The 12,084-nt window shown below is 47.3% G+C and overlaps 1 protein-coding gene across 3 annotated transcripts in view; it reads left to right on the top strand.

Annotated features, from left to right (window-relative positions):
• Window positions 1-12,084, top strand: part of csk (C-terminal Src kinase) — a 161,370-nt gene that overhangs the window by 34,562 nt on the left and 114,724 nt on the right. For 2 of the 3 annotated variants that reach the window (XM_072492834.1, XM_072492835.1), the window contains one exon: window positions 643-764. The exons of the other annotated variant lie outside the window; for it this stretch is intronic. The gene's annotated coding sequence lies outside the window, so the exon portion shown is untranslated. The remainder of the gene's footprint in view (window positions 1-642; window positions 765-12,084) is intronic. 3 annotated transcript variants of the gene reach the window in all.

The following is a 12,084-nucleotide window of genomic DNA, read 5'->3' as shown; positions in this document are numbered from 1 at the left end:
CTTAGTCTTCAAATGCCTTTGAAGTTTTGAGAGTTTCAAACTTTCATTTGCCAGTACTCCCCTGCATATGACACACATGGGCTTTGCATCCTGATTTGCATTGGCACAATTAACAAAGCCATACCTCAAGAACTCATCTTTACACTGTTTTGTTCCCGATTTCAATTTTTTGTTTGTTTAAATGATCTATCTTCAGTTCTTCACAGTCCAGTTGCTTGCTCACTCGGAGCCAGAAAATGGAGGAATCTCTCCTCCATGATTTTGTGCCAAAAGCATGGACGTACAAGGCGCGTGATGTCAGTGTACATGCTGGGCGAGTGCCCTGCTGGCTTCCGCTGCTTCTGGCTGGGAGACTGCATCGTTCTGTTTAAAAGCCAGTTGCTGTCAGTACTGGCTGGATTCTGTTTGTGTGAAAGTGGCTGGTTTCCGCAAGCTACCCAAGCTTGAATATAACTTTCCATCTGATTTAACTCGTGGATGATTACAGGTAACACCGCATCCTGAAACGCCAGTATCATGTGTTGCTTCCCACAGCTGATTTTGCCGTTTAAAAGCACTGGTGGTGCCCAGTTCCACTGTTCCACCTGTGCGCTAGGTTTGTGAAAACAACTGGGTGACACCATTTTCTTTTTATTCACTCAGAACCTTCAAGACAGCACGGCTTCATTTGTGCGCTGAGACTGCACCAACGACCTACCACTGCTGCTGTTCAGCTCTTCAGCTCTTCACCGATGCATCTGCTGGGTTAGTTGGAAATTTTACAGGTAGGACAGCTTTAATTATCCGTGTGAAAAATTGAGTTGTGAATTGATCAAATTGTTTTAGTCATTTACAGGACTGTTTTGATTCGTAATTTACAAATGAAAGCTCATAATTTCTACCGTACTGTTATTGACCAGTAAAAGGATTTCTACTTCCTGATTCTAAATCCAGTTTGTTCAGTCCAAAAGAAGTACTGCCTGTCTGCATGAAATTAAGATTTGTCCAACCCGAACCAGTCGCCTAACGGAAACACTTTTCCTGTAATCTTCATTCCAAAACCCTAGATGCTGCTTTTGATGAGGAACTTCTGAGTAGAGAAGTGGTTTGATGAAAACTGTTTCTACAGTGCAAATGTAGGTTTGTTGGGTCAGAATAGTTATGAGTGCTGGGATCAGGTTTTGCATATCAGTGAGCGGAAACTAAATTAAAATTCAATATCTTCCAGGTTTCTTGGTTCGATGAAGTAAGGTGGTTAATTGAATTTGGGGGGGATTTGTGCTTTTTTTACGTAGAATTCCATTCAACTTGGAACCGGAGCCCAGTTGAATAGGAGAATAGAAGCAAATTACTGCGGATGCTGGAATCTGAAACAAAAGAGAAAATGCTGGAAAATCCCAGCAAGTCTGGCAGCATCTGTAGGGAGAGAAAAGAGCTAAAGTTTCGAGTCCGATGACTCTTTGTCAAAGCTAACAGACAGAGAAACTGGGAAATATTTATTTTCTCTCCCTACAGATGCTGCCAGACTTGCTGAGATTTTCCAGCATTTTCTCTTTCGTGAATAGGAGAATACCATGGTTACAGCACAGGAGGAGGCTATTTGGCCCATCATCTCCATGCTGGCTCTCTGCAAGAGCTGCTCAGCTAGTCCCATGGTAGATATTCAGTTTTTTGGAAAAATATTTTATTACGGCATATATAATTTTTAACAATAATTTCCAAGAGGGACAAAACAACAGAACAGATGATGCCCACCCAACCAACAACCAAACCCAGCAAACGTGGCTCACATGCCCTTTCCCATGAACTATTTCCCACCTCAACCAACCCCTCCCTTGCCTCTCTCTTTCCCTTAACCCCACCCCTCTTCTATTTGCTGACAGCTTAATTTGCCCCAAAGAAGTCAATAAACAGCTGCCACCTCCGGGCAAACCCTAGCATCGATCCTCTCAGGGCAAACTTGAGCTCCTCAAGCCTGAGCAACCTGGCCGTGTCACTGACAAATACCCCTGATTTTGGGGGTTCCGAGTCCCTCCACGCCAACGAGATCAGTCTCCGGGCTACTAGGGAGGCAAAGGCCAACACATCAGCCTCTCTCGCCCCCTGGACTCCCAGGTCTTCCTACACACCAAAAACCGCCACCTCTGGACTCGGAACCACCCGTACCCTCAAACCGTGGACATGACATCGGCAAATCCTTGCCAGAATCCCCTAAGCTTCGGACATGCCCAAATCATGTGGACATGATTCGCGGGACCTCCCGCACACTGCCCACACCTAGCCTCCGCCCCTTCAAAGAACCTGCTCATGCAGGCCACAGTCATATGCGCCCTGTGGACCACCTTGAATTGTAACAGGCTGAGCCTGGCATATGACGAGGACGCATTAACTCTGCTCAGGGCATCCTCCCATAATCCCGCCTCTATTTCCTTGCCCAACTCTTCCTCCCATTTTCGCTTCACCTCCCCTATCGGGGTTCCCTACCATTCCATGAGCTCTTTATAAATTTCTGAGACCTTACACTCTCCTGTTTTCAACATTACCTTGTCCTGTATCTCCTAGAGCAGTAGAACATAGAAAAATACAGCACAGAACAGGCCCTTCGGCCCACGATGTTGTGCCGAACCTTTGTCCTAGAGTAATCCTAGATTATCATAGAATTTACAGTGCAGAAGGAGGCCATTCGGCCCAGCGAATCTGCACCGGCTCTTGGAAAGCGCACCCTACCCAAGGTCAACACCTCCACCCGATACCCATAACCCAGTAACTCCACCCAACACGAAGGGCAATTTTGGATACTAAGGGCAATTTATCATAGCCAATCCACCTAACCTGCACATCTTTGGACTGTGGGAGGAAACCGGAGCACCCGGAGGAAACCCACGCACACACGAGGAGGATGTGCAGACTCCGCACAGACAGTGACCCAAGCCAGAATTCAACCTGGGACCCTGGAGCTGTGAAGCAATTGTGCTATCCACAATGCTGCCGTGCTGCCCTTAAGAACAAATTAATCTACACTATATCATTCTTCCATGATCCATGTACCTATCCAATAGCTGCTTGAAGGTCCCTAATGTTTCCGACTCAACTACTTCTACAGGCAGTGCATCCCATGCCCCCACTACTCTCTGGGTAAAGAACCTACCTCTGATATCCCTCCTATATCTTCCACCTTTCACCTTAAATTTATGTCTCCTTGTAATAGTTTGTTCCACCCGGGGAAAAAAGTCTCTGACTATCTATTCCCCATATCATCTTATGAACCTCTATCAAGTCGCCTCTCATCCTTCTCCGTTCTAATGAGAAAAGGCCTAGCACCCTCAACCTTTCCTCGTAAGACTTATTCTCCATTCCAGGCAACATCCTGGTAAATCTCCTTTGCACCTTTTCCAAAGCTTCCACATTCTTCCTAAAATGAGGCGACCAGAACTGTACACAGTACTCCAAATGTGGCTTAACAAGGTTTTGTACAGCTGCATCATCACCTCACGGCTCTTAAATTCAATCCCTCTGTTAATGAACACGAGCACACCATAGGCCTTCTTCACAGCTCTATCCACTTGAGTGGCAACTTTCAAAGATGTATGAACATAGACCCCAAGATCTCTCTGCTCCTCCACATTGCCAAGAATCCTACCGTTAACTCTGTATTCCGCATTCATTATTGTCCTTCCAAAATGGACAACCTCACACTTTTCAGGGTTAAACTCAATCTGCCACTTCTCAGCCCAGCTCTGCATCCTATCTATGTCTCTTTGCCGCCGACAACAGCCCTCCTCACTATCCACAACTCCACCAACCTTCGTATCGTCTGCAGATTTACTGACCCACCCTTCAACTCCCTCATCCAAGTCATTAATGAAAATCACAAACAACAGAGGACCCAGAACTGATCCCTGTGGTACGCCACTGGTAACTGGGATCCAGGCTGAATATTTGCCATCCACCACAACTCTCTGACTTCTATCGGTTAGCCAGTTCGTTATCCAACTGGCCAAATTTCCCACTATCCCATGCCTCCTTACTTTCTGCATAAGCCTACCACGGGGAACCTTATCAAATGCTTTGCTAAAATCCATGTACACTACATCCACTGCTTTACCTTCATCCACATGCTTGGTCACCTCCTCAAAGAATTCAATAAGACTTGTAAGGCAAGACCTACCCCTCACAAATCTGTGCTGACTATCCCTAATCAAGCAGTACCTTTCCAGATGCTCAGAAATCCTATCCCTCAGTACCCTTTCCATTACTTTGCCTACCACCGAAGTAAGACTAACTGGCCTGTAATTCCCAGGGTTATCCCTATTCCCTTTTTTGAACAGGGGCACGACATTCGCCACTCTCCAATCCCCTGGTACCACCCCTGTTGACAGTGAGGACGAAAAGATCATTGTCAACGACTCTGCAATTTCATCTCTTGCTTCCCATTGAATCCTTGGATATATCCCGTCAGGCCCGGGGGACTTGTCTATCCTCAAGTTTTTCAAAATGCCCAACACATCTTCCTTCCTAACAAGTATTTCCTCGAGCTTACCAGTCTGTTTCACACACTCCTCTCCAACAATATGGTCCCTCTCATTTGTAAATACTGAAGAAAAGTACTCGTTCAAGACCTCTCCTATCTCTTCAGACTCAATACACAATCTCCCGCTACTGTCCTTGATCGGACCTATCCTCGCTCTCGTTATTCTCATATATCTCACATATGTGTAAAAGGCCTTGGGGTTTTCCTTGATCCTACCCGCCAAAGATTGTTCATGCCCTCTCTTAGCTCTCCTAATCCCTTTCTTCAGTTCCCTCCTGGCTATCTTGTATCCCTCCAGCGCCCTGTCTGAACCTTGTTTCCTCAGCCTTACAAACGTCTCCTTCTTCCTCTTAACAATACATTCAACCTCTCTTGTCAACCATGGTTCCCTCACTCGGCCATCTCTTCCCTGCCTGACAGGGACATACATATTAAGGACACGTAGTACCTGTTCCTTGAACAAGTTCCACATTTCACTTGTGTCCTTCCCTGACAGCCTATGTTCCCAACTTATGCACTTCAATTCTTGTCTGACAACATCGGATTTACCCTTCCCCCAATTGTAAACCTTGCCCTGTTGCACGCACCTATCTCTCTCCATTACTAAAGTGAAAGTCACAGAATTATGGTCACTATCACCAAAATGCTCCCCCACTAACAAATCTATCACTTGCCCTGGTTCATTACCAAGTACCAAATCCAATATGGCCTCCCCTCTGGTCGGACAATCTCCATACTGTGTTAGAAAAGCTTCCTGGACACACTGCACAAACACCACCCCATCCAAACTATTTGATCTAAAGAGTTTCCACTCAATGTTTGGGAAGTTGAAGTCACCCATGACTACTACCCTGTGACTTCTGCACCTTTCCAAAATCTGTTTCCCAATCTGTTCCTCCACATCTCTGCTACTATTGGGGGGCCTATAGAATACAACCAACAAGGTGACTGCTCCTTTCCTATTTCTGACTTCAACCCATACTACCTCAATAGGCTGATACTCCTCGAACTGCCTTTCTGGAGCTGTTATACTATCTCTAATTAACAATGCCACCCCCCCACCACTTTTACCACCCTCCTTAATCTTATTGAAACATCTATAACCAGGGACCTCCAACAACCATTTCTGCCCCTCTTCTATCCACGTTTCCGTGATGGCCACCACATCGTAGTCCCAAGTACCTATCCATGCCTTAAGTTCACCCACCTTATTCCTGATGCTTCTTGCGTTGAAGTGTACACACTTCAACCCATCTCCATGCCTGCAAGTACTCTCCTTTGTCAGTATTCCCTTCCCCACTGCCTCACAACATGTTTTGGCGTCCTGAATATCAGCTACCTTAGTTGTTGGACTACAAATCCGGTTCCCATCCCCCTGCCAAATTAGTTTAAACCCTTCCGAAGAGTACTAGAAAACCTCCCTCCCAGGACATTGGTGCCCCTCTGATTCAGATGCAACCCGTCCTGCTTGTACAGGTCCCACCTTCCCCAGAATGCGCTCCAATTATCCAAATACCTGAAGCCCTCCCTCCTACACCATTCCTGCAGCCACTTGTTCAACTGCACTCTCTCCCTATTCCTAGCCTCGCTATCACGTGGCACCGGCAACAAACCAGAGATGACATCTCTGTCTGTCCTGGCTTTTAACTTCCAGCCTAACTCCCTAAACTCATTTATCACCTCCACACCCCTTTTCCTACCTACGTTGTTGGTACCAATGTGCACCACGACTCCTGGCTGCTCCCCCTCCCCCTTAAGGATCCTGAAGACACGATCCGAGACATCCCTGGCACCCGGGAGGCAACATACCTTCCGGGAGTCTCGCTCGCGACCACAGAATCTCCTTCTATTCTCCTAACCATTGAATCTCCTATTACTATTGCTTTTCTATTCTCCTCCCTTCCCTTCTGAGCCCCAGAGCCAGACTCCGTGCCAGAGACCTGGCCGCTAGGGCCTTCCCCCGGTAGGTCATCCCCCCCCCCCCAACAGCATCCAAAACGGTATACTTGTTTTGAAGGGGAACGGCCACGAGGGATCCCTGCACTGTCTGCTTTCTTTCCCCTGACTGTAACCCAGCTACTCTTGTCCTGTACCTTGGGTGTGGTTACCTCCCTGTAACTCTTCACTATAACCCCCTCTGCCTCCCGGATGATCCGAAGTTCCTCCAGCTCCAGTTCCCTAACACGGTGTCTGAGGAGCTGGAGTTGGGTGCACTTCCCGCAGGTACAGTGAGCGGGGACACCGGTGGTATCCCTCACCACCCACATCCTACAGGAGGAGCATGCAACTGGCCTAGCCTCCATCCCCTCTTACCTTACAGAATATAGCTGCCCTGTGGACCAACTGGACCTCCGCCCTCTGACTCTGCTCCCAGTCAGTTGCACTCTCTGTAAACTCCTGGCTCGGAAGTAGGTGCGGAAAGGTCGAAACCTGCCTCAGTGCAAAGTCCCTCACCTGCAGGTAGCGGAACCCATTCCCCCCGGGCAGCTCAAACTCCTCCAAGCACGGAAAGCTGCCGTCAATAAACAGATCCCAGATATTCAGATTTTTTGAAGACATAAATGACAGCAGTACAGACTACTCCGCATTTTCTTTGCCAGCTGGTTTAGTTTTCTTCAAAATGAGAAAGGAATCCTAAATGATAATTACAGAGTGATCTTTAACTTTCTCCCGCCCCACCCCTCAACTGCATGAAACTACGTCAGAAGCATTGATCCTTCTTCTAGCACACTCTTCATCCCTTAAACGATCGGTTGCTCCAGAAGATATTGTGCTCGGCAAGTCAGAAATTCTTAGCTACTTGTATACTGATGAAAAATCTCTTAATACTGAAGTAGTGGGATATGCCATTTGTAACCAGACAATACTGGTGGATGGTGTGTTCCACTTCACTTGGAGGTTTCAATTCCTTTCTGTCATATCGCTGACCGGGAATCTCTCCCTCTCACACTGCCTGATGTGACATATATTGGAAGGATTTGCAGGTTGATAATTGACCTATTTTGTTGTGGTATGAGCGCACCTTTCTTGGCCGTCAAGTTTGAGGGTGGGACTCAAAAACAGAGCTTCTGAAGCAAGGGCAACTAGCCACTGCATCACAAGAACTCAAATAGCTAATACGAAGCGCACACATTTAAAAAAAAAAAAAAAACAACTCCCTAATTTGAAGGTTTAACAAAATCTGTCTTTCCGCTTACCTTTATTTTCTGTTGTGCTTACATAGATTTTAGAGATTTAATTACCAAGTGTCAGCTCAACTCCTCTTCATTGCAGCTGAAGGTTCACATTTTCCCACATTATACTCCCATCTGCTAAATTTTTGCCCACTTACTTAATCCATCTATACTCCGTTGCAGACTCTTTACCTCCTTGGCCACTTAATTTCCCACCTATCTTGATGTCATTGCCAAATTTGATGACCACACTTTTGGTTCTTTCACCCAAATCATTGACATTGATTGTAAATAGTTGAAGCCCCAGCACTGAATACTGTGTCACTCCACGAGTTACAGCTTTCCAACCTAAAAAAGACCCATTTATCCCTACTTTCTGCTTCCTGTTAGCTAGCCAATCCTTTATCCATGTACCAGAAATGTAACTGTATCTTGTGTAGTAACCTTTGATGTAGCACTTTATCAAATGCCTTTTGGAAATCCAAGTACACCTTTAGATTACCCTTTATCCACCTTGTTACTTCTCAAAACCTCTGATAAATAAAAATAAATGAAAAAACTCTAATAAATTAGTTAAACATGATTTCCCTTTCACAAACTCATGTTGACTCCGCTTGATCAAATTATGATTTTCAAAGTACCCTGTTATAACCCCAATAATGGATTCTAGCAATTTCCTCTAATGGTTTTAATTCACGCACCAAATTGGGATGATGCGGGCTTTATCAATAGGGCATTAGCGGCCATCCCAGAGCTAGCTTTGCACCAATTGATTATAGGGGAAGATTTCAGTTGTGTATTGGATCCAAGGATGGATAGGCCGAGTCCCAAGTCTTTTGTTAGAGGGGAGGGGGAGGCGCGCCCCACATTACGTGCATATGCAACTGGTGGCCGCTCCTTGCAGATCAGGGATTTCGTGAGAAGGTGGCTCCGGCCATTGGGAACTATGTGGTTTTAATAAGAATGAGGAGGTCTCACCCTCCTTTCTGTGAGGTGTTGAATGCGGTGGTTAGGGGGTGAGATAGTTTCATACAAGGCCCACAGGGATAAGGTTGGAATGGCGAAAAGGCCCACAGGGATAAGGTTGGAAAAGCAGAGGTTGGTTGACTCCATTCTGGGAGTGGACTGGCAATGCGCCAGGGTCCAGATGGCAAAGTTGTTGGCGGAGAGTAAGAGGCTGCAGAAGGAGTTTGAACTTGAATCGACGTGGAAGACAGTGAGCCAGCTTCGTCGTTCAAGGGGGTGTTTTGAGTATGGTGAGAAGGCCGGCCAGTTATTAGCTCATCATGAACGCAGAGAAAGCATTTGATAGGGTGGAGTGAAGGGATCTCTTTGAGACTTTGGGGCAATTTGGGTATAGAACATAGAACATAGTAGGGCCAACTTTTTCCTCCTGGGTGAAACTGTTGTACAGTGCCCCCACGGCTAGTGCATGGACGAACACGGTGGGTTTGTACAGGGATCACAAGGCAGGGATGCCTGCTGTCCCTGTTACTGTTTGTGCTGGTGATTGAGCCACTAGCCATCGCGCATAGATAGTCAGGTGGGTGGAGGGGTATAGGGGGAACGGGGTGTCCCTTTATGCAGATCTGTTGCTATATGTTTCAGCTCCTCTCTCTAATGTGGGGAGGATAATGGAGTTGTTAAAGAAGTTTGAATCCTGCTCGGGGTACAAAATTGAATGTGAGTAAGAGCAAAATGTTCCTGGTAAATCCCCGAGGGAAGGAAGCAGATTTAGGGAGGCTGCTGTTTAGGCTGGCCAAGACGAGGTTTTAGGTATTTAGGAATTCATGTGGCTCATGACTGGGCCTTGCTGCATAAACTGAACCTGGCCAGTCTGGCAGAGGGAGAGAAGGGATGCCCTTCTGTTGCCCCTGGCGGGGAGAGTACAGACAATTAAAATTAACATTCTACCGAGGTTCTTATTTGTTTCCCAGTGTCTCCCGATCTACCTCCCTAAATATTTTTTCATTAGGGTTGATAAGTTAATTTCGGCCATTGTCTGGGCAGGTAAAACTCCCAGGATTCGAAGAGCTTTCTGCAGAGGGAGTGGCAATCTGATGTTCTGTTCCTGGAAAACGAACATATAGAAAATGTATGGGTGGATGAAGGAGCCGGTGCCAAGGTATGGGCAGATGGAGGAGGCTTCCTATGTAGGTTCATGCCTAAGGTCATTGATTACGGCCCCTCTTCCGTTCTCTCCGGCCAGGTTCTCTACAAACCAGGTCGTGGTGGCGCCTCAGAATATGGAACAAATTTAGGCACCATTTTATATTGGGAGCAATGTAATTACTGTCACCAATATGACTACCATAGATTTGTGCTGTCTGGGATGGATGCAATGTATAGATTTGGAAGAGAGTGTGGTGGTGGGGGGGGGGGGGGGGGGGGGGGGGGCAGAACTGGAGAAGATAGTGCAGAAATTTCAACTCCCAAGGGGGAGTTTGTCTGACATTTGAAGGTGCGAAACTTTGTAAGGGGACTGTCTTCATTCCCTCGGTTACTGGGACCTACAGTTATGGACAGGATGCTACCTCAAGATGAGATAGAAGGGAAATTATCCAATGTATATGGAGGGTTATTGGAGACTGGGAGAGCACCATTGGAGGAAGTAATGGGGAAGTGGGAGGAGGAGTTGGGGCTCGATGGACAGGTGTGGAACAAGAACTTGCATAGGGTGAATTCTACCTCGTCGTGTGCCAGGCTGAGCCTGATGCAGTTTAAATTAATTCACAGAGCTGAGCGAGAGTGCCCGCGAGTGAGTTCTTCCCTGGAATGGAGGATAGGTGTGAATGTTGTCTGAGGGGGCTGGCAAACTATTCACAGGATTCTAGTCCCTGTCCTAGTTTGAGTTTTGGATCTCCTTTATGTCGGAGATTGTGGGGGTCAGGCTGGAGCTGTGCCACTGGTGGCGATCTTTGGGGTGTTGGACTCGCCAGAGCTCCTGGAGGGGAGTAAGGCAAGGTAATCCAAGGCAAGTCGCATTTGGATGGAGATCGTCAGCGTGGCCTCGGGCCCCGGCGTGGCTGGGGGACGGGCGTGTCCGATTCTGACACTGGAAAAGATTACGTTTGCCACTGAAGGGTTGGAGGAAGAGTTCTATTCTAAGCCATAGAATTTACAATGCAGAAGGAGGCCATTCGGCCCATCGAGTCGGCACTGGCTCTTGTAAAGAGCACCCTATCCAAGGTCAACACCTCCATCCTATTCCCATAACCCAGTAACCCCACCCAACACTAAGGGCAATTTTGGACATTAAGGGCAATTTATCATGGCCAATCCATCTAACCTGCACATCTTTGGACTGTGGGAGGAAACCGGAGCACCCGGAGGAAACCCATGCAGACACGGGGAGGATGTGCAGACTCCGCACAGACAGTGACCCAAACAGGAATTGAACCTGGGACCCTGGAGCTGTGAAGCAATTGTGCTATCCACAATGCTACCGTGCTGCCCTGCCATAGACCAATTCAAATGGGCTAAACCCAGTACATTCATTTGGAGAATCGCTGGTGGCAAATAGTAAAAGGTCCAATCCCTTGTTTTAATCTCTTGGATATTCATGGCAATATAATCATGGGTTTGAGAGCCTGATATCTCCGCAAAGCTCCAAGTTTGTGGGCGATAGGCAGTTGACTTTAATTGCTTGATAACCTAAACTGCAAGTTATGCCCTGGAAAATGTTAGACCTAAAGTTAGAATCCTGGTCAAGTTGTCCTTTTACGGGTCGACCATAGTGTGTGAAGAACTTTGTCGACTTTTCCACTGCTACCTGAGCTGTAATCATTCTTGAAGTGTATAGCTTCCGGAAATCAGGTTGCCGTATCCATGACCGTAAGAATGTACTGCCTGCCTGACTTCATTTTAGGCAATGATCCTGTCACTCAGCATGAACCTAAGATTGAATCTGTGATCACACCGACATGTTTTGGACTTGCCCAAGCTTACTGGGTTCTGCACAGCCTTCTCCGAGGCAATGTCCAAGGTTGTGGGGTTGAGGGTGAAGCCATGCCCAATAGTGGCAATCTTCGGGGTATCGGAGCAGCCAGTTACACATGGGGAAGGGGGCCAACGCCCTTGCTTTCGCTTCCTTAATCGCACGCCGGAGAATCCTGCTCGGCTGGCAATCGGCAGCACCACCCAAAGCTGCAGACTAGCTTGCTGACCTCTTGGAATTTCTTCACCTGGAGAAGGTTACGTACGTCATCCGAGGGTCAGAGGAAGGCTTCCTGAATACTTGGGGGCAGTTTGTCGGTCTGTTCCAAAACCTGTACGAGGCCAGCAACGAGGAGGTAAGCTAGGGGGAAAAAAAAGACTAGGAACCAAAGGACTGTGCAACTCGAGGGAGGGGGGGGGGAGGGGGGAGAAGAGGGGGGGGGGGAGGGGGGGAGAAGAGGAGGG

This window comes from Scyliorhinus torazame, chromosome 30, assembly GCF_047496885.1.
Source record: "Scyliorhinus torazame isolate Kashiwa2021f chromosome 30, sScyTor2.1, whole genome shotgun sequence".
Lineage (NCBI taxonomy): Eukaryota > Metazoa > Chordata > Chondrichthyes > Carcharhiniformes > Scyliorhinidae > Scyliorhinus > Scyliorhinus torazame.
Note: the sequence above shows the minus strand (reverse complement) of the source record. Positions and strands in the feature narration are given on the sequence as shown.